This window comes from Planococcus citri, chromosome 1 (assembly GCF_950023065.1).
Source record: "Planococcus citri chromosome 1, ihPlaCitr1.1, whole genome shotgun sequence".
In the NCBI taxonomy this organism is placed as follows: Eukaryota; Metazoa; Arthropoda; class Insecta; order Hemiptera; family Pseudococcidae; genus Planococcus; species Planococcus citri.
Genome location: NC_088677.1, coordinates 63,041,778 through 63,064,480, shown reverse-complemented (window position 1 = coordinate 63,064,480; position 22,703 = coordinate 63,041,778). Strand labels below are relative to the sequence as shown.

At 33.1% G+C, this 22,703-nt stretch overlaps 1 protein-coding gene across 3 annotated transcripts in view; it reads right to left on the bottom strand.

Moving 5' to 3' along the window:
• Nucleotides 1–22,703, bottom strand: part of LOC135833255 (leucine-rich repeat neuronal protein 1-like) — a 579,754-nt gene that overhangs the window by 259,706 nt on the left and 297,345 nt on the right. For all 3 annotated transcript variants that reach the window (XM_065346963.1, XM_065346965.1, XM_065346964.1), the window contains exon 4: nucleotides 12,139–12,203. The gene's annotated coding sequence lies outside the window, so the exon portion shown is untranslated. The remainder of the gene's footprint in view (nucleotides 1–12,138; nucleotides 12,204–22,703) is intronic.

The window sequence follows — 22,703 nt, the reverse complement described above, 5'->3', positions numbered from 1 at the left end:
AATAATTTTATGATTTTTACTGGCGAACTGGATTAAAAAAAATGAAAACAACCCGATAAAGGAGGGGGAAATGAGGAAAAATTTCCACAATTCTCAAATAATAAATAGAGAGAAATAATGACTTGATGAAAAATGTTCTCACCTAAATTTTTGTTTTGCTCAACTTGAGAAATGCCAAATGACCTTTTTTACTATCGTTATAACGACTTTTTTTTTCTTATTAATTTTTAAAAAATATTTTCAAAGAGTGGTTTTGAGTAATATTTTTTACTCATGTTGTTAAATTATTTTTGAAAAAAATTGGATTTGAGCTTTTTCAAAATTTTTATTGTCCAAAACGACCATTCGTTGAAATCCCAACTTTTTTGTGATTTGGTCCACTGTGCTGGATACCTTATTACGGTCTTCAACATAATTTGCTCCCCCAACACGGAAACCTAGCGAACCTCCAAAGTACTAAACAACAAAGCTCATCACCGGAAGAACCCCCGTTGAAAAAATTTTCGCTTTAAATTCATTGCGAGCGGCTATATAAACGTTAAATTTTGTATTTATATTGGTTTTTCTTCTAGACCTCTCTCTCGGTTCAATATACAAACTAAAATACATAAATATTTTACGAACAGATTAAACTAACGGTGTTCGATTCCATTGTAAAATTTTATTTTTCTTTCAACCTTTCTTCGGCGCGTTTCATTCTTCCGGCTTGTTTTTCATTATCAATCCGGGGCAGTGGGGTTGTTTATCGTTGGAAAATAAATTATTTTGATGACCGCTATTTCCATTTACTTAAAAACCATCATCGAAACATCCAGTCTCAACACCGCACTAAAGGGAATAGCCACACCGTAAGGGGTACTTTAAATAGCCTCTATTGACTACTATAGGGTTTTTTCTTCCCTTTGGTAACTTTTCTCGCGCTCAAAGATGCGCAATATTTGAGAAAATTAGAACAACACTAAAAGCTGCTTCATTATTACCCGCCTTTAAACGTTTTTATAGTGAGAACTTTTATACATATATATCTCGCGTGTACATTACACAATATAGGCTTATAAGGAAGAGTAGGTACCTATTATCGATAAATGGTTTACGTTTGTGTAAAATTTTAGCTGTGAAATTGGTCTTTTCTAACTGTCGTTAATTTAATTAGATAGCCGACGTTATTGGATACCAAAATACCGTCTAAATTTTAGCCAAATAGGAAGGAAAAATTCTACACTCGAGATTAGAAAGCGAAACAGATGAATTTCCTAGAGTATAAGTACTTAATCGAAAACGAAAGCTAATACACAATATGATCGGAATGTCGAGACCGTAGAAAGTTAACAAGAGCAGTATAGGTTCTTGGTTCGATCAACCGTATGATACATAATATCGAGTAGGTACTTTCATCGTGTACCATATCGTGTGTATTGAAATTCCAAATTTACAAAAGGCTCCTATAGTAAGTAAAATAAGTTACTGCGAATATCAAAGGGTACGTTATGCGAAAAAAAAACATACAAGGATGGTATCAATTTAATAAGTGGTGTTGTTGCTCTTTCTAGCTATTACGGACCTATTCCTAGTACCTGGTACCAAAGTGAAAAATTCGTCTAATAATCGTTAAGAATCTATTTTAAAAGAAACGTACACAAATCCTCTTGGCTCCCTCTTCCATTTAAATTGACTAAATATTAAGTCTTCAGGAAGAACATATGTATAAATTTTCAACCGCTCAAGAATTGATTTCTCAATTTTTAGTTAATTTTTGCAAGTTTAGATAAATATCGAAAAATTTATGAAAAAATGAAAAAATGATGAAGCTATAAAAAGGACAGAAATTCTTGTTTAGTACGGTAAAGAATTTCTGGACTTTTTTCAACATGAGATTTCTGAAGATTTAAATTTTCTCCGAGAATTTCAGTTCAAACAGAAAAATGCATTTAACAGAAGAAACAAAAAATCTTAAAAATAACAGAAAAAATATTGGTAGATACGCAGCTACACATTACAGCAAAATTTGGCGGAAGTCGGAGAAAAATGCATAAAAAGTTATAAAAAACATGTTAAGTACAAATGACATAAAAAAATTTTCAAAAAACATTGAAATAATTTCAAATCACCAAAAACTGATAAACTTTTGGTAAAATTAGGGGAAATTTGACAAAAATCATATGAAACATTGTTTTGAAAAAAATCCCTTAAAATATAAAAGCACGAAAATATCCTTTAAAACATTGAAAATTGACAAAAACTGATGAAATTTCATCAAAATTTGACAGAATTCACACAACATTGAGTGGAACGTTGTTACAACATGTAAAAATGGCATCATTAAAACTTACCAAAACCTGATAAAATCTTGGAAAAATTTGAAAAGTTTAGTAAAAATTGCATAAAATTTTAAAGAACCAAAAATGATGAAATTTCAGCAAAATTGATCAAAATCTAACCAAATATGCATAAATGCATTGTAAAAAACATGAAAAAATGACATGAAAACGAAAAAGAATAGAGCATTAAAATCATTATAAAAATAACCAAAAACTGATAAAATTTGATAAAATTTGGCAAAAATCATAAGATTTTGTCAAAATGTGTTTAAAATTGTAAAAACAAATAAAAAGTACTAAAATCATCTAAACTTGCCAATAATCAGTAAAATTCAAGCAAAATTCTACAAAAACTGCAGAAAACATAACAAAAAACCCGTTCAAATGATGAAAGAACAATGTCAAAATATCAAAAACCGTTCAAAAAATTGATGAAATTTTAGTAAAATGTAGCAAAATCTGCATAAAATACTGTGAAAATATGTTAAAAATGACATGAAAACACACAAAAACAGCATTTAATGCTATCAAAATCATCAAACAGTAATAAATCCTACTTGAATTAAGCAAAAATTATTGCATAAAATTGTACTCATATTATTGAAAATTCACAAAAAATGATGAAATTTCAGTAATATTGAACTAAATGTGACAAACATTGCACAAAACAACGTTAAAATTTGTTGAAAATGATATAAAAACAATTGAAAATTTAAAAAAATTTACTAAAATATCTCAGAATTTGAGCAACATGTTGTGAAAATTGCGTAGATTATCAAAGTTTACCAATAAAATTAATCAAATGTCATCAAACTGGAATAAAATGTGAAGCAAAAAAATGATTTGTATACGCTACTCCAAAAAAGTATGTACTTTTAGGGTTCTGTAAACATATTTTGCTTTTTTATTTTGTAAAAAAAAAAATTGGCCCACAAAAGAAAAAGAAAAACTTCAAACATTGAATGAACTACGAGTAAATGGGTGTTGAATTAAGTATAAATCGTCATCTTCAAAGGTGCTGATTTTGACAGTGAAAACAGCTTATTGGCTTCAAAATCAAACCCGCAGACTCTCCGGAGGAATCTTAATACCCGGAGATATTGCGCATTTTTCAAAATTTTTGGCCCCCAACCCTTCTTCTGAGAGTTTGATTTTCCCAAAAACCTATACTTTGACACCATAATCCATTTTTCAAAATTGTAGACTTCAAGCTCGTCCCTCTAAAGGGCTCATTTTTAACTTTGGGGTCAAACGGTTTTTAAAATCAGAATCAGAATTTCCAAAAACCTATCAAAATGCGAAGAAAGTCCCTCACGAGAAAAAAAATTGATATAATTTCTGGAATATCAAAAAAACGTTGAAAAGAGGATTGGATTGTAGTCTTTTTTTGTAAAGTATGGAGGAGGGAGTTTTGAGTAAGTCACCTTGAAAATGACTCAATTTTAAAAACTTTCGGTAAAAATATTTTTTATGTGCTTAAAAGGAACTTGGGTAATTAAAAATTTAGATTCAGTTCCCCCTTCCCCACTTTAGAGTATTATATATAATTTTTTTAATGAGGGGATGAGTGGAAATTGAAGTAGGTAACAACACCTGATAAAATAAAAGTGGGTACGACAATTGAGTACCTTAGAGTCAAACTCAGAATTCTCCAAATTTTTCAAAAATGAGGTTATGATTGTTCTTGGTACAGTTAGTAGGTACGCATCGATTTCCATTCTCCGTTTTTACCTATCTGACACAATGACGCAGTCAGGGGGGGTCCAAAGTACCGGGTCCGAGTCGAACTCCGAAAAATGTCCAAAATTTTCAAAAATGAGATTATGGTCGTTTTGGGTACAGTTAGTAGTTACGCATCAGTTGCCATTCTACATTTTACCCCATCCGATACCATGATGGTTAGGGGGTCCAAAGTACCCCGTTCAAATCAAACTTTGAAAAAAATACTTCAAAAAAAAATTTGTTTTCATTCCAGTCGACTGTAAACAACCTTGAGATACTTTCGACAGACTTGAATCTGGAATTATCCCTCATTTTAACATGCATTTTCATGTATTTTCGACATTTTTTACGAACTTGGAGTCAAAACCAGAATTCTCCAAAATGGTATCGTGAATTACTGCTATGGAAAGACTTGAAAAAAAAAAAATTTCAATTCGATTGTTACCCGAAGCACTATATGTGACGCAACGGGACAAAATCGACCTTCGGACCTAAAAAATTATTTTTCACTTTTTGACGGATTTTTGGTACTCGGACATTCAAAAATCATTTAAAACCACCCAGAAGTCCCTATGATTTGCATAGCTCCAAATACATGGTAATCCAGTCAAAAGTGTGCTCATTTTTTTGATTTTTTTGATTTTTTTTTGATTTTTTCATTATTTCAACTTTTAAATCGATCTGGAGGCGAAACAAAGCGTTCTACGAGAAAAATACATCGATCAAAGTTGTAGAGAATTAAATTTCCAAAAACCTATAAGAGGTTTATTTTTCTCCTAAATGCATAGTTTTTCTGTTTTTCTCAAAAAACAAAAACCTCATGATGATTACCATAAAATTTCTGTTTTTTGAGAAAAACAGAAAAACTATGCATTTAGGAGAAAAATAAACCTCTTGTAGGTTTTTGGAAATTTAATTCTCTACAACTTTGCTCGATGTATTTTTCTCGTAGAACGCTTTGTTTCGCCTCCAGATCGATTTCAAAATTGAAATAATGAAAAAATAAAATGAAAAATTGAAAAAATGAGCGCAATCACGACTGAGCCCCCTGTATCAATGTAAATAACCATTTTACCCAGTGATATTCACACAAAACAGGCAAGAAACGTTATCCAAGACTATGTTTAGCTCAGTTTAGCCGGAGAACCTGATTAGAACGCAAGCACTTCCGCTAAACGAGCAGAACTGGACTGAAAACTTTAACCCCCCATAACTCAAAAACTTGTTTTCGGCTCGAAGGTCGATTTTGTCGCGTTGCGTCACATATATAGACGAGATCAGAAACCTGTTACTACTGATACCCACCTTCCATCAGTTTTTTGCGTTTTTCTCAAAATAGTGAAAAGTGGAGAATTCTGGGTTTGACTCTAAGGTACTCAATTTTGATATTTCGTTAAGATATCAATGCGCAGTTGAATATGCATTAGGGCGGGTCGAAAAAAAACGTAGGTCTCAGAATTTTCTGAAATTCACATATGTGGTTTCTTTTGAGTTGAAACCGCCCCAAAAAAATTTTTAGCCCCCCGCGGCACCATGGGGCTGAGCCACGTGGCCTCAAAGTGGGGCCATTTTAGCTAAAAATTCACGTTTTTCAGGTTTAAAGCTCCAAAACCGATTTTTAAAATTTACGGCTAGCACTCAATTTGTAGTGTTTGAGATGCTGAATCTCCCTGTGGAGTTCGTTTTTTTGTTCGGTGGTCCCTTACGTCGGCAACTTTTCGTTGAAAGTACAAAAATTGCTGATTTTAAGGTGTCACGAAAACGTTTTCGCGAATTTATGCCCAAATGGTGTTTTATAGGGGGACATATCGATGTAGTAAGTTGTGTATGTAGTCGAGGGGTTAAATTTAGAATCATCAATATGCCCTCAGATCGCTGACAGGGCACATGATTCAAGTTTTATACAAGATTTTAGGATTTCATCAATTCGAAAATTTCATCAGATTGCTTCTACCTACTTTTTTTCATGTTTTCAAAAAAAAAATCATTTCATTTTTAAAAAATTCAATTTTGAATGACATATGTATCTTGGAAATACCTACACAAGACCTTTTTTTGTAAAATGTGAAAATCATTCGAAAATATCGAAAAATGGTGGACCATCAAAAAGCGACAAAAATTTGAGAAAATGTCTCATTTGGGTAAAATCTTGCACAGACTGCTTAGATTATTGAAAAGTACATACCTACCAAGAATTAATTGGAAATTCTCAAAATTGAATGATGATTTGTCAAAATTGCAGAAAGTGTGACAATACTTGTCAAAATTGAGCCAAAAAAACAGTTTTAATTTCCAAAATTCAAAGTACAAATTAACATAAAAAATGAAAAAAAAAAAAACAATCAAAGACCACAAAAATCCTTTTTTGATTCCACTTTAGGCATCGCGTTGATGCTTCTCAATTCATTTTCGATTTTTGTCGTTTTTTAATGGTCCACCATTTTTCGATATTTTCGAATGATTTTCACATTTTACAAAAAAAGGTCTTGTGTAGGTATTTCCAAGATACATATGTCATTCAAAATTGAATTTTTTAAAAATGAAATGATTTTTTTTTTGAAAACATGAAAAAAAGTAGGTAGAAGCAATCTGATGAAATTTTCGAATTGATGAAATCCTAAAATCTTGTATAAAACTTGAATCATGTGCCCTGTCAGCGATCTGAGGGCATATTGATGATTCTAAATTTAACCCCTCGACTACATACACAACTTACTACATCGATATGTCCCCCTATAAAACACCATTTGGGCATAAATTCGCGAAAACGTTTTCGTGACACCTTAAAATCAGCAATTTTTGTACTTTCAACGAAAAGTTGCCGACGTAAGGGACCACCGAACAAAAAAACGAACTCCACAGGGAGATTCAGCATCTCAAACACTACAAATTGAGTGCTAGCCGTAAATTTTAAAAATCGGTTTTGGAGCTTTAAACCTGAAAAACGTGAATTTTTAGCTAAAATGGCCCCACTTTGAGGCCACGTGGCTCAGCCCCATGGTGCCGCGGGGGGCTAAAAAATTTTTTGGGGCGGTTTCAACTCAAAAGAAACCACATATGTGAATTTCAGAAAATTCCGAGACCTACGTTTTTTTTCGACCCGCCCTAATATGCATTCCTGTGTTGAGCATTCACCCCTTCCACCCACCATAGATGAAAGTTGAAAAATTACATTCCAACAAAATATAATTTTGCATTGAAATACATACGATATCTGTGACCAATAAAAATTAAAGATACTTGGAATCAAAAAATTGGTTAAGAAATTGGTCAAGAATTAGAATAACATGCCTACCCTAACAAAAACATATCAAAATGTTGTTCCAGGAATTATTTTTAAAAAAATCTGATCAAGGAAGTGTTCTCAAGACAAGACTCTAAAAGTTTTAAAAAAAGACGAAACATTTGTACATAGAAAATGAAGCGAAAAAACTTTTTTTTTTAATTCAACGCCCTGACCACCGCACGAAAAAAATTCATCCAAAATTTTAAACATCATCACACGAAGAACCTTCGGTCGGAAAATTTCCCGCAACCGTCGACCGCATGCGTACTACGTGAAGAACTGAAGACATTAGCATAGCTCATCGGAAAGCCTCAAGCTCGAGTCCGACCGACGTGTAAAATAGTTTTAAATTACGAAACGGTAAATTTAAAACAAATAACTCGCAGGCAAAGATGTTAATTAATTATACTTTCAAAGGAGCTTAAATAAAAGCTAACAGATTAGCACGAGTCAGCAAAATTGAAGTCGTAACAAAGATGGTATCGTTTTAAGAAATACCGTGGTTCAGCGCAATCCACAACTGCTTTATTGTACGGAAAATAAATCAGGATTAAACGCGAAGCAAAGACAGTCAAAACCCGTATAACAGTGAGGCGGCGTATAAGGCACGCACTCTCTTATACACTTCCAACCATTATACGAACGTAAATTGCACTGGATAAAAAAGGCATTAAGTTATCCGGACGTGTACTACTGTATCAGCTCTTTACATAAAATTATTGCTATACCCAGAATTCCTCCAACGACTGAGGTGTGGAAAATTTAAGCCACAGTGAGAATTTTTCGCCGGCGTATTCTTTATTGGCGCAATAGACTGTGCTATATACTATACGAGTATACTATACGAGTGTAGTGTGTTCGTAATTACTTAGTTCGTCTCGCTTTCGTAAGTATATATTCCAACTTAGGTTAGGTAGAGTTACCTACCTTACCTACAAATGGAGTATTTCAAAGGGTTTAACATTGCACACCGTACCTCGACAGCTCTATACGTACCCAGAATATGTGGATCGTCATATGTAACCGTGTAATGGTACACCTTGATCCGACCGAAACCCTGAGAAGCCTTCGTATATATACCTACATTACATAAGTGAAATGAACAAAATGTGCTAGGATATTTCAAAATGATTTATTTTTACTGTAAAAAAAGATGCTTTAATTTTCGAAAAGACCTGCCATGCCATGCCCTGCCTCTACACAACTTGAACCTTTTCCTAGAATTCAAGCTGGAATTATGGAGGTTTTTACAAAATTGACGTGAAAAAAAGGAAATGAAATTTATTAAATGTAGGTACACAGAAGGTAGTTCAAGAAATCGTCAAAATACGAATTTCATTCAAGACTTATATGTACAGTACTTTACTTCAAAATGGATACGAGTTTAGAGAATTATCGAGAAGAAATAGCGAGAAAATTGGTGATTGAGCAAATTGATATCATAATTCTGTACTTTCTTCTCCATTTAAACAGATTGCCAAAAGGGTTTGTGCACATCTTTTGCCATAACTTTTGAGATTGTCAGAAAAAAATTCCATATCAAAGCATTTTTCCACTTGGAATTTTTTCAGATGCTAAAAACATTCAATGTTTTCACAACTTTTTTCCATGGCTTTTGAAAAATAATTACACCTAAATTGAATTCGAAAATAGAAGATGACATTTTGTTGTTTGAGCGAAGCGAGGGCCTAAAGCTATAGTGAAAATTTTATTATTTGTGAGGACAAAAAAATCCGATTTCCCTAAATTTATTTTAATTTCAATCTTCCTTCATGGTTTACAAATTTTAACCCTTTTTTTTAAGCTTTCTCCACTTTAGGCACCCCTAAAAAAGCGTTAATGCATATTTTTTCAAATAAATTGAAGAATTAACATTTGAAACGCACTAGCAAGTGCTCGATAATTTTTCACTTAATTTTTTCAGTAACTTTCAAATTGAGTTATTTTGGGTGAAATTCTGAGATTTTACTTCGTTGGAATTGTGAAAACGTGACTCTAACATTTTTTCGAAGAGTCCTATACTTAATCTCAGAATTTTACCGAAAATAACTCAATTTTGAAAATTACAGGAAAAATCAAATGAAAAATTATCGAGCACTTGCTAGTGTGTTTCACATGTAAATTCTTCAATTATTTATTTGAAAAAATATGCATAAACGCCTTGTTTAGGGGTTCCTAAAGTGGGAGGCTCTAAAAGAAGAGTTCAAAATTACGAACATAAGGAGAGAGCTTAATTGAACTTTTTCATATAGATAATTGAACTTCAAAACGTTACGTTTGGCGCAAATGGCAGGTTTCCAGTTTTCCAGGGATTCCCAAAATATCGAAAATACGAAAAATTGGAAAATTGGATTTTTGAGTACCAGCGGAAAATTTTATTGAGCCTCAAAATTTGATAGGTATTTTTTGTATTAAGTTACTCTTGAAATATTCTGAAATGACTGCCTATCACATTGTTTGAATTTTTTCACATCCATTTAGTAAAATTTTTCTGTAATGTTTTCAGGGCTGCTGCACCAAATGATATGGGTTTCGGTTTCAGTTTGGAGCCCTGAATGTTTTTGTTCCGATTCGCGTTCAGTTCTCATGTTTAAAAAATTTATAAAATCAATTCGATTTTTTAGAAAAATAAATCATAATGAACTAATTGAGAATTACATACTCGTATGTTAAGAGATACTTCTCGAAACGTTTCCAAGCATAATCTCATAAAAAATACATTCTACCTCTTCCTCAAACAGCTTCCTCTTTCACATCCACACTACAAAATAAATCTCTTCCCAAACAAATCATCAACTTTAACCACCATATTCATTTCCTTTCTCTTCCCTTCCCCTTCCCGACTTGCACCTTCTATAATTCATATAAAAAATTAAACATCACCTCAGATAAAATCCACCATCACAAAATACTAAAATTTTGCCTCGTGCAGTCTTTCTCAGCAAAAAAACGCTGAAAAAAAAATTGAAATTAACCCTCTTTTTTACTTTTCTCCGTGTCTAGACATTCTTGTAGAATTTTTCAAAAAAGTCAAAGTCTCTTTTACAAACCTACGTTGGAAAAAAACACTCAATATACATATTTTACGAAGGTAGGTAGCTAAACCAGAGCAAACAGAAAGATATGTAAGTATCCAGGAAACTGAAACAAAATTACAGCAAAGTAAACATTTGCAGGAAAATATTTCATAGCGAGTGGATAAAAAAGGGAAAAAGTGCACGCGATACGAAGGTAAGCATTTTGAAAAATACTTGAAAAAATTTAAATTGAAAAAGAAATGAAAAGTTTACGGCTTTATTTAGTTGACGTAATAGGATTTCAGGTGAGAAAAAAGGAAAACAACGTTCAACTTCGCAACAAAAATAAAAGCAGAAAAAAATTACGACTCGGGAAAGTTTTTCGCTCTTGGTATTAATTAAAGGAAAAAAATAAATAAAATGAAAAGCTTTACAATCAAATTCTAGTACGCATCTTCGTATGCTTTTTCTTTCTCGTAATTAAAGCTGATGCGATGTATTAAATAATCTAATAAGATGTTGAAGAAAAAAGGTAACATTTCGCACCCTGAACTAGATACCTATGCCTATAACCTAATAGGCATTAGGCAATTAACTCCTTCGAAGATGACACACACATCCGGAGTTTTTATAGATGGCTTGTCCACAAAACATGAAAGATGATTCCGAGATATATTTTTAAAAAATTAGTTGCATGCGTATATGTATGAACACGCGTTGACGTACGACAGTTGTATGAAGAGTGAATAGTCAGGAGGGGGAGATCGGGGGAGCAGCTCCATTAGACGTAGTCATTTATTATGTGATGTGGCGACAGAGATTTTGAACAGCGACAAAGGCCAAATTATAATTACATTCGAAAGGAGGTTCTTGTTTTACCGGGCGAATAATTAGAATTGTAAAATGATAGGTTTCTAAGGATGCGCGTCTCGCGTTCTTTCTTCTCTCTGTTGCCATCTATGTGAAAAATACCATAATTTCACTTCTTCCGCTCGAACGTGTGAAAACCGCCATCGTGTTGAAAAGATGAAAAATTTATAGCTCTGAAGGTTCATTAATTAACTCAGCTTTACGCATTCGTGAAACATATTTCGCCAATTTAACAACCTCTCTCCTTTGCTCCGTCTTCAAAAGAGAAGAAGAAGAAAAAAACTACTATTTTGTTTTGCAAAAGTTAAACAAGCGTTGTAAATTTTAAAAAGTAACAAAAATCTAAAAGGCAAATTTCACCGACGCTGTTTGACGTAATACTTTCGAATTCAGTAAAAAGTAAAATTATTCCAGTTTTTCCTTTTATTTATCATTATTTTTTTATTTTTTTTGAAAAATGAAAATAACAGAACTGCACGAAAAAAAAGTCGAGAGAGATAGAAAAGGAAAAAACCAAGAATATAACGAAAATCCAAAAGCTTTGTCTGTTCAAATGAAGCAGCCAAAAGATATCACACTTGAGTAAGCAGCACACACAAGATTTCAAATGCTAATGAAGGGTTCATTTGTAGTAAAAAAAAGAGAAAAAGAAAAAAATACGTAGGTACCTTCATGACCCTAAATTTACAAATCAAAACTTTCAATTCCCACAAGTCAATATTTGATATAGGAATGACATTTTCGATTTTTTTTTTTTTTCTTTCCTATTACTCGATTTTTTTTACGTCGTTTATGGCTTTACCACGAATAATCTAACGAATTACCAGTATTATCGATCAAAAGTAACATTAACACGCCTCTCTTGATACCAGGTACAAAAAAAAAAGAGAAGAAGCGTGCTTCTAAATTGAAATTTCAAACTTACTCGATAATGGTGACCGGTTTTTTGAGTCTGGCTCACTTTGATGTATTCATGAAGACCATTTCATCCTGTGAAACGAAAATATATACGTATTCATTAGTACGGTGGTGTTTTTATTTATGAACGTGGCGCAATTGTTATATTGATTTTATCGTACATAAGGCTCAGGTATGTCGATTTAAATGCTCAGCGACTCTGGTGGCATTGTTATCGCCTCCGTTATTTCATCTCAAATATATATACTCGTATATGAGCGATGTGGTTATCTAGGCTCTTTATACTGTATACGAATAAAGCGTAGGCTTCAAAACACAAATCTATTGTAAAGCATTTAGATAATTGGTAATTACAATTTTAGGCTTTGTTTGGGCTTATATTTTCATTAGGTACCTATACTAGAAAAGGTACCAGCTTATTATTCCATCGGCTGACTTCCGTGTAATGCGTAGCTCTCTAGCTGTAGGACGACGATAACGTTAAGGAAAAGGTCATTCGCATTTCCACCTTGAGTATATACTTATCGCCTTCGGATTTATACGAATCCGTCTTCATCTTGAGCGAACGTCTGAATTTAAAATTTAAATTTTTCGCCATTTTTGTATACGAGAGTAGGTACTATAAGACTGTTTTTGTCGTTACATGAAAATCAATTCCAACAACAGCGAGGAAACTCTGAAGACAGATATCGTGCTTTTTAGCATAGCATCAAGATGTATTTTTTGGATTTTCTTATTTAATCATTTAGCTAAAGCTAGTACTTTCAACGCTTCATCGTCGACAACTATAGACTTCATTTGAAATTTTTTATATTATAGTTTTTTTTTTGCAGAATTAGGTACCTATTTCTATTTGCATTTATCTGAATTCAATTATTTGCACGATGCAGTTCTCTCAGGCATGGTAATTAAAATGCATCTTTGGATTTTTTCTCAGAAACAGAAATCAAATATTTATTGGAGTCAGTCCATTTCTGTCCTATTAGATAAAAACGCAAGCCTGTCTGAATCTCTATCCTGATTTCACATTATAGGTATTATTTCAATTTCAGTATTCAGGATTTTTGAAATCACCTTCATTGAAAAAAAATCATTAATATCAAGTAGGTGAGAAAGATCATACACAAAAAAAATGTATTGAGGTAATTTTTCAACGCTCCCTTTTCTCCCATTTCAGTGATAAACGAAAAATACCTACTTTTTCACATTTTCATGTTGATGGGAAAAAATATTTTTGAAAAAATTCAATCTCAAATTATGGCAAAAGTATACGAAGTACCTATTCCTATGTATTTCAATTATTCATCAAATATTTTGTTTCTTTCCTCCCCCCCCCCAAAAAAAAATCATATTTTTCCGCAATGAAGGAGTTTGATGATTTAATATGATTGCGTATGTATTATTTGAACTGGAAAATATTTCAAAAAGCATCATCCCCTCTCATTTCACAAAGTCCGAAAATAAAAACAACTGCATTTCAATCCCTTCTTCTTCCTCAAATTCTTAATGAAATTGTTTGTGATTCGATAGGGTCAAAAGTCAATGAAAAGATTGGATTTTACAAAAAAAAGTATCCCATCAGTCATTGTAATTAAAATTTTCAAAACTTTGTGAAAATCGTCATCAAATTTTGGAAGAATTAACAAAAGCTTTTAAAAAATTGACAAAACAGCACAGAAGTTCTTAAAACGTTGCTGTCACAGCTTCAATAATAAAACCGAAAAAAAATGTCATCCTCAGAAATGAGGCCAAAACAATCATTCCAAACATCAAAACTTTTAACCGAATTTTCAAATAAATTTTTATGATTTTGAAAGACTCTTCTAGGGATGAGCAGACTCTTCAACAAAATTATAGATGGCCCATTTTCCAACTCGTCACGTCTTTATTAAAAAAGTAGAACTCTGAATTCAATTCTTCTTTTTAAAAAATCGAAACTTTTTCTCGACTCTTCTCGCTTGAAAAGAGATTACAACAACTCTTGCCTTTCCTCCCTTCCATAGTTTTTTAGGGGAGACATTTCAAGGTCAAGGACAAGGTTAAAACAAGCATATTATCATCCATTTACATCTTGAGAATTTTTCAACATTTTTTTAAGTTTTGAAGAGCACCATTTCAGCTACTCGAGCTACTTTGCTTGAAGAAATGGCCAGATGAAGTAAGTAAAATTCACGTGAAAAAGTTTTTGAACTCTTTAGAAAACTTTTGAAAAAAAAATCTAAGACTCTGAATTTTTCAAACTCATTTTGTAATAGAGTACAGCTTTGAGTTTTCTGAAGAGTTGAGGTTTTCAAAAAACTTACAATTCATACCTGAGCTCTTCCGCCACTCTTCACGATTCCTATATAGATTCTCAATGAGTTTTCTTCGAACTTCGAGTAATTTTCATGATAAATTGATATTATGCAATTTTAGCAATATTTTACCATCACAGTTTTCAATCATTTTTTCTACCATCCCAACAAATAAATTATTCTAGCAAAATTACTCCATCTGATTATTTAATTTTCCAAAAATATTATAAGTGATTTATAAAACCAAAATTGTAGTTTGTAAGCACTTTCAAAATAAATTTCTATGTCTATGTCATTTCTTATAATTTTGATAACCCATCCCACAATCCACATCACTTTCGATTTCATCCCAATTATTTTTAGTAATCTTTCCAGCGATCTTATAAAATAACCAAAATTTCATTTTCATCTGAATTTATTCGCAGGATTTCAAGTAGAATGACAAAGAGATCTAAAATTAAGCTTTCGGTATTTTCTCATCAACAAACAAAATAATTTTCAAAATAAGATCTCAACATCAAAACTCAAAAAAAAAACATGTTAAAGAATAATGGCACATCGATCATTACTTATTCATTCGATGAGAGTTCGAATGTCAACTTTGTCCCCTCCCCTGCTCTTTTTCAGTATTGTTGAACATGAGAAACAAAACAAAAAAACCAAATGTTCAACTCGAACAAAAAAATCAAAATGTCGTAATTTTTAGATAGGTACCTATTTGTAAAATTCAAACTTTTATTCTGCTGTACCAAAGGCTGAATATTTTTCATTTGTCGAATAATTAGAATTGCCAAATGTAACAAATAAACCCACCCCCCCCAAAACAAAAACAAAATTGAAACAATTAATTTACTTATTTTGCAGCCAACCTTATGTATTTTTTTAACGCAAAAATTGAACATTGTTCAGAAAAATGGAAGAGAAAAAATTTTTATTTTTTGTGAATAACTCAAAAACCAAACAAGCACTCTGTAAACGAATGGATCATTCCTCAGTTGTTGGAAATTTCATCATCTATAACTTTGACTTTAAACATACATTTTCCCCGAAGAATGCAACATTTCATCTCCAAATCCATTTGAATAAAATAGAGCAACTCAAACCTCAATTTCTCAATTGAAATATTTTCCTTTCAAGAAAAATTTCTTTTTTTTAAGGTGTACTCAATGTTAATTATGTACGTATTCCAAAAGTGCAAAATACTATTTGATGAACGAAAAAAATTACTCACAGCAAAAACGAATCATCCTCATTAAATCTGCTTGCATTCTACTCATATTTTTCTACCAAACACTAAAAAAGTCATCAAAACGAATATAACGAATTTTTTTTTCAAGATCACTGATCATGGCGCCATCCAACGCCAACTGCCAATCTGCACGTAATTCTCAAACCATTCAATTTCTTCGCCAAGGTTAAAAGTCACGACAGTAGAACAAAAACATTTACGAGTAGGTATTATTAAATTTTCATCACCTAGCTACACCTACATGGAAGCTAAATTACTCGTACGAATTACGATAATTCTTGCATTAGGTAAATTGAAATTTATTCGAAGAAATTCAATGTTTTTTTATTTTTATGATACCTAATTGCAAATAGTTCATTTATCAAGCTGATAATTAAATTTTTAGCATTTTTCTCACGCATAAGATAATGGCAGGTATAACTATTCGATGCTACTACGTACATTAAATATTTAAACAACCGTGTTAATTTCCTATATTGCCAAGAAGCGCAACTCACACAAGGGCCAGGAAAGAAGGCGAGGGAGGTGATTCAACGAGCAATACATGTAGATGGACTACGAAAACCTCATGATTACCTATCTAAAAAAAAAAACCTACACTATGCTATAGTTACAACCTAGGTAATCTATTTTGCATTAAATAAGGATACTGTATCGTAGCATTTATCTACCAGATTGAGTAATTTCTATTGAATAAAAAATTACGCATAATGGACGATGAGTTTTCAGGTAATACAAACCGACGACGATTAAATTAGATAGTAATTTCGCGATTGATTGATGAAAAATATTCCGTATAATAGGGGTAATCCACGTTAGGATGTAATTTCCATAAGAATAGAGTCACGTGGAGGGGTTGGGCGGAGGCGGACGAGGACAAACCTGTGTATATTTAAAACATTCGATTTTCTAAGGGATAATTAAGTTGATAACATACTAAGGACCAGGTAAAGGGAGATGGGGAAAAAACGTTTTCTAATGTAGACAAACCGAGCGTACCGATTTTGTAATTAATTTCCCTTCAGTAAGTTTCAGTTTATGTGGTCTCCTGCTCCATCTCTATGAACACGAGACTGCAGGTGAAAAGAGCTGTGGAAGAAACGCAGGTGATTTTTTCTATATATTTTTTATTTTGTAGACTCGCGCGTACGACCGATCAGACCAGCCATTATCTGGTCGTTAAAGTATTTGGACGTAATTACGGTAACATAATCCTCGGCAAGATGTTTCACGTAATCTGAAATTTTAAATCTGTATAAATTTCAGTGCAAGTTGAACGTGTAATGGGTCATTATCGCCTTGTGCGTAGGTTCAGCAGGTGTCTAGAGGTATATATCGAATTTAGGAGACGATGTGACAGAATATTATACCTACAAGTTGGGCAACATTACTTAGTCCGACTCCGATTTGTAATTCGTTCTACGTACAATGTCGTTATGATCACGTAAAGGTAATCAGTTAAAGATGTACACAATTCGCCAAAGCACGTAAATGTAATAAGCAACATTAATCGTAAATAAATTATCAAGCTTTATACGTATAGTATAAGTATACATTTAGCTACACGTGAGGTAGGTAAAGTACTCGTGCTCGTAGTACATCGTACATAGACGCCAAGTTTTTATCACCGAGTCGAAAGATTAAATTTTAGTTAAAAAATTTACACCATTAGAGTTAGTCACGGTTAGATACGCGAGTATTATAAAAGGCAAAAGCATCGCAGCTCGCAGCAGGCCGCGTGCTGCGTGCTGCGTGCCGCGTGCCGACCTATGTAGACTTTAAAGTTTCATTCATATTTCTCCGCATCTCGCCGCCATCACCATCTCCTGGTTTGGCGTTCGGACACGTCGTATAAATTAAAAGGACTCGAGAAGAAGGAAGTTTATTCTATAAATAACCGCGCCTTACAGATTTAACTCTCTCTCTCTTCGTTTCTTCTTTGGCAATATTCTGTTAAAATATCAGGATACACGAAAATACCGCCGAATAAACGTTACACAATAAAACAAAACGCGAAACTGGAGATTATTTTACAAAACAATAAATTGTTTTGTCGCGGAATGTTAAGCAAAGGCAGGAAAACTATTTGTTGAAGTAGCCCCCGAGTATACGTCTAGTGGACGCCACCTTGTATACGGACAAACAAATTTCTCCAACTTGTCAACCCGAACCCTCCCAACATAACCAAGCGAAATGCTGCTGCTTACTGCTTGCTTTTGTAAACGTTGACGCGGGCTTATTTCATGGGCCATTTACTAACATCTCATTTCGCCCGAAAAACTACATAATTCATTTTTTGTTTTTCAATTCTCGTCCTTTATGCCAACATCTTTCTCTCTTCCTCTCTTCGTTCCTGTTCGTATGCCTCCTCCTACAGTGGTCACTAAGACGGTTCATTTATTCGACTGTGTTGTGCTAAAAATATTATGCGGGTGACACGGTGTTATAATTTTTTTCCGTTTAAAAATTGGTAATCAACATTAAAATGAATATGAGTTAGAAACGCAAATTCTTATAGAAATTTCTAAACAAAATATTAATTCAAAAATATAAATAAGTATGTAGTGTGAATGGGTTTCTCCTCCAAAATTGTCCATATTTTCAAAATTGAACGAGTAACAAACTTAGCTGAAAATAAGAAAAAATTTTTGAAAATGATAAGCTTTCAAAATATAAGTGTAAACATGTTTTTAAAATGCATGATGATTTTAACCAAATTTTGGGTGGATCTTCATTTTGAGCAGTGTTAAAAGAACGGAACAAAATTTAAAAGAACGGGGCATTTTTTGAAGAACAAAAACGAAAACGTGAAACCAATTTTCAAAAGGAAAAGAACACGAAATCAATTTTTAAAGAACGAGAACAAAAACGCGAAAAATTTCATTTTCTATCTGTTCTTTATCAGTTTTTTGTTCTTTAATATTTTCGCCAAAAAAATGCGAAGTCGATCAAAAATGAATGAATTTTTTGAAGTAAGTTTTACTGGCTGCAAATACCTGTTTTAAAATCAGAACCATAATTTCTTTGGAGAATACTTCAAAATGGCATAAAATTTGACCATTTATCGAGTGATGTGAGAAAAAAATCCAAAAAGTGTTCAAAATTACAAAAAAAGAATTCAAAAAAAAGTTTAATTATCTTTAAATCAACAAAATGTCTTTGCTAGTGAAAAAATTCAGCTCTTCAACTGCCAAGCAAGCAATTTTTCAATTTCAATAATTTTTAAAAAATCTATTTTTTACTAGAACTATGCATGTAGAAGATTCAGGTTCTTTCTGTTACTACGAGTATAATAATTTAAAATTTTATCACTACCAATAAATGATTAAAAACCCAACTAACAAGGGAAGCGCCCCAGGTGACATGCACCGATTTCAATGATTCTTGCACCATTGGATAGAGGGCATCGAACATAGCCCACCACAAAATTTTCAGCTGCTGAAGTTGATATTTCAGCCTTCCAGGGCGATTTTTCGATTTTCACATGGCAATTTTGAAAAATTGGGCAAAAATAGTCGGCGGAGGTCGCATACCGAAACCTCTCATATTATTTCGGCATTTCAATAAATATGATGAGACTAACCCATGGTGAAATTTTCAGCCGATGAAGTTGATATTTCAGCAGCTGAAAATTTGGGGTTAGGCTATGTTCAATGTCCTCTATCCAATGATGAAAGAATCGTTGAAATCGGTGAATGTCACCTGGAAGCAAAAAGTGCCAATTTTTCAAAATTGAGTTGGAATTGGAGCTTGCATGGCCTTTACACTATGAAAAAGCAAATATTTTTGCGAAGTTTGCATTACCTTTAAATTGCAGAGTTTAACATTGATTTTTGGGACATAGATTGGCTTTCAGTTTAAAAAATTTTATTATTTGTATTTTGGAGCTCTGTGGCCTCCAAACTGTAAAAAATCGAATCAATTTTTGGAGCTTCCATGGCCTCTAACTTTACGAAATCTCAATTCGAATCTTGGAGCTAACGTGGCTCTCAAATAACTAAATTTCAGATCAATTATTTGGGTTTGCATGTATACTTCCAAGTTACGAAATTTCAAATTTATTTTTGGAGCTTGCATGGCCTTTAAATTAAAAATTTTCAATTTGCATTTTGGAGCTTTAGGTAGCCATGACAAGTGGGCAGGCAGCCTTGGGAGGCCTGACCCTGTAAGACCACACAAACAGGTCAATGACCATAAAAGGCTGGACAGGTAGGTCAGTGACCTCGAAAGGCCAACTGGCAGACAGACGATCCCGGGAAGTCAGACAGACGGGTCAATGACCTTAAGAGGTCAGATAGGCAGACAGACTACCTTGAGAGGCTGGACAGATAGGTCATTGACCTCGATAGGATCGTCAAGTAGACAGAGGCCATTTAAAGGCCAGAGAGACGGGTTAATAACCTTAAGAGGCCAGACAGGCAGACAGACGACGACTTTGAGAGGCTAGACAGCTGGATCAATGACCTTGAGGGGTCAAACAAGCAGACAGAAACCCTTGGGGAAGCTATATAGACGGGCACGCAGATAACCTTGAGGGGCTAGACACAAATATCATTAACCTTGGGAGGCCCAAAAGGCAGACAGAGGACCTTGAAAAACTGGAAAGAAGGGTAAAGTACCTTAAAAGGTGCTAGACAAGCAGACAGACGACATTTGCAAGTTTTCTTATCTTTGGGCCAAATTTGGTTTTCAAAAATTCATCAAAAATTGAAAAATGTACGTACTTTAGCAACTGAAATTGTGGCCCAGATAGATAATGTAAGTATTTTTACTTCCTCTTTCGATTCAGTTTTGTTCGGATTGAAAAATGTTCTAGCATTCAAGATTCTTCCCCATGCTTTAAGAAAATATTGATGAATTTTTCTTACCTTTACTCCTGAATTTCATTCATTTTTTACGTTTTTTTTCCAGTACCCGTTGACTTTTTTCATATTATTACTATACAGCGATTTTAAAATGTAAAATTTTTTGTCTTGAAATATCAATTTTTTCATTGGTGTAAATGTTTGTTTGTTTTTAAAATGCAAATTTTTCTTAAAAGCTTGAAATTTTGAACCAAAAACTGTTTTAAATTTTTTATTTGGGTAACAAGTTGCTTTTTTCCTTTTTCAAAATGTTTTGCATCCATTTAATAATTTTATGATTAAATTTTAATCGATGTTTTTAAGCGAAATTCATCGTTAGGCACCCAAGCAATCGATAAAGTAGGAAAGCAAAAAGGGAAGGAACTAGGAATCTAGAAAGATTGCGAATAGAAAAATAAAATAAATACACTAAGTAGATAAATCTATCACAAAAAAACAACTCCTCATTCGATCGTTAACTTTTACTCTCACTATTCCGCCACAGCTAAAAAAAAAGCTGAGGGCAATCATTTTCTAAATTTAGCCAGCACGAATTCCATCCAGTTAGTATATAGTAGAATCGCCTATCCATACACAGGCCTAAAACAATTTCGTATAATGAGAGATTATCGATAAAACCTCGAACCTAATTTCACCCGAGCTCGCAACCAAGGCTCAATTGTTTTTTAAACGCCAAAAATAGTAAAAGATAGTCGGAAACAATTGCGAGATATCATCATTTTTAAGTATGCATAATATACGATAATTTATTCAAAATGGTTTCGCTTTCATTTAAATACCTATGGTTCCCTCCTCTTTATAACTTTTATTTTACGGTTTACTTGGTTTACTCCATTTTGTGCACAACCACCTCCACTTAATCTGCCTTCGTCGGTAGACCAGAAAACATAATATGCCAAATATCTATGTTGTAGATAGCAGATACTAATTCAGCTACACGCTTGGGACCCGGTATAAAAAATGAGAAAAAAACACAATCACTTCCTGCTATCGCGTTCTCGAGGAAAAAATTTACCAAATAAATGTACTTAAAATTAGCGAATTATTTTATTACACGCATGTATCCTAAAAAATAAAAAAGTAGACGAGGAAAAAAAAACTTCAAAATGCGTGACTTCTCACCCTGCGTTGGGTAAGTTGGAGAACAGGTTTTTATTATTTTTATTATCGTATCTCTATGCCCATGCGAAGTGTACCCAAAGACTAACTCAAGGTATACCTGCGAGAAAAGTCGAATGTGTAATTACCTCAACATACCTATACCTACCTATATGGACGAGACGATATGTGAAGAAAAAAAATTCATCTTAAATTGAAAAACTCGCGCTTATTTCCGAAATGATCGTTTATTGAACTTGTAGTAATTTCGTCCAAGATGTTATAAAGTAATAAACAAAAAGAAAGGGTGCCACGTTTAAAGGGGGGAAATGGAATTGTTGTAAAACGTTGAAAATAGGTGTAGTTATTACAACCTGGTAATGATTGATTTTATGAGTACTTAAACAGATTTTATGATGGTTTGCTGATCTTTATATGCAGTGGATGAAAACTTTACCATTTTTATCTTGTTGTTGGCTGTATCGTTGAAAATTATAAGCAAAAATTTCCGAGCATAAAAAGCATATCGTAACAGGTATAAATTTACTATGTAATGTTTGGCTAAACTTTCGTGTACCCTTTTAGCTTAAATGTTTCAGCGTAGGTATTAGGTAAGGTTACTTAAAAGTTTCAAAATGTGATATAGCCCAGTTCGAGGAGAGAAAATGACGATATTATATCAAAACGTCCTTTTACCATCAGTTTACCGAAAAATTCGTCGTCGGGTATGGGCACTCTCTGTTTGATTGAACGATTAAATATTATGAGAAGAGGTTCGCTGCTGATGCAGGATCATTTTTCGCAGTTTTTTGTACGATTTCCTGGTGAATTTTATGTCAACTTTTATCTATTATAAACTTCAAATAGTTTAAATCTGGAGTAGGTAATGTGAGGTTGGTTAGAATTGGTCAATTTTTAAAAAAATGTTTTGAACATCCGAACAAGTTTTAATCAGTTGGGGGGGGGCGCATAAAGATCTATTGCACCCCCTGCCGATCCTCCGAGACATCTTTTTTCTTAAAGGGGGAGTCCTAAGGAACATTTCTAGCCCATTGTCCTAAAAAAA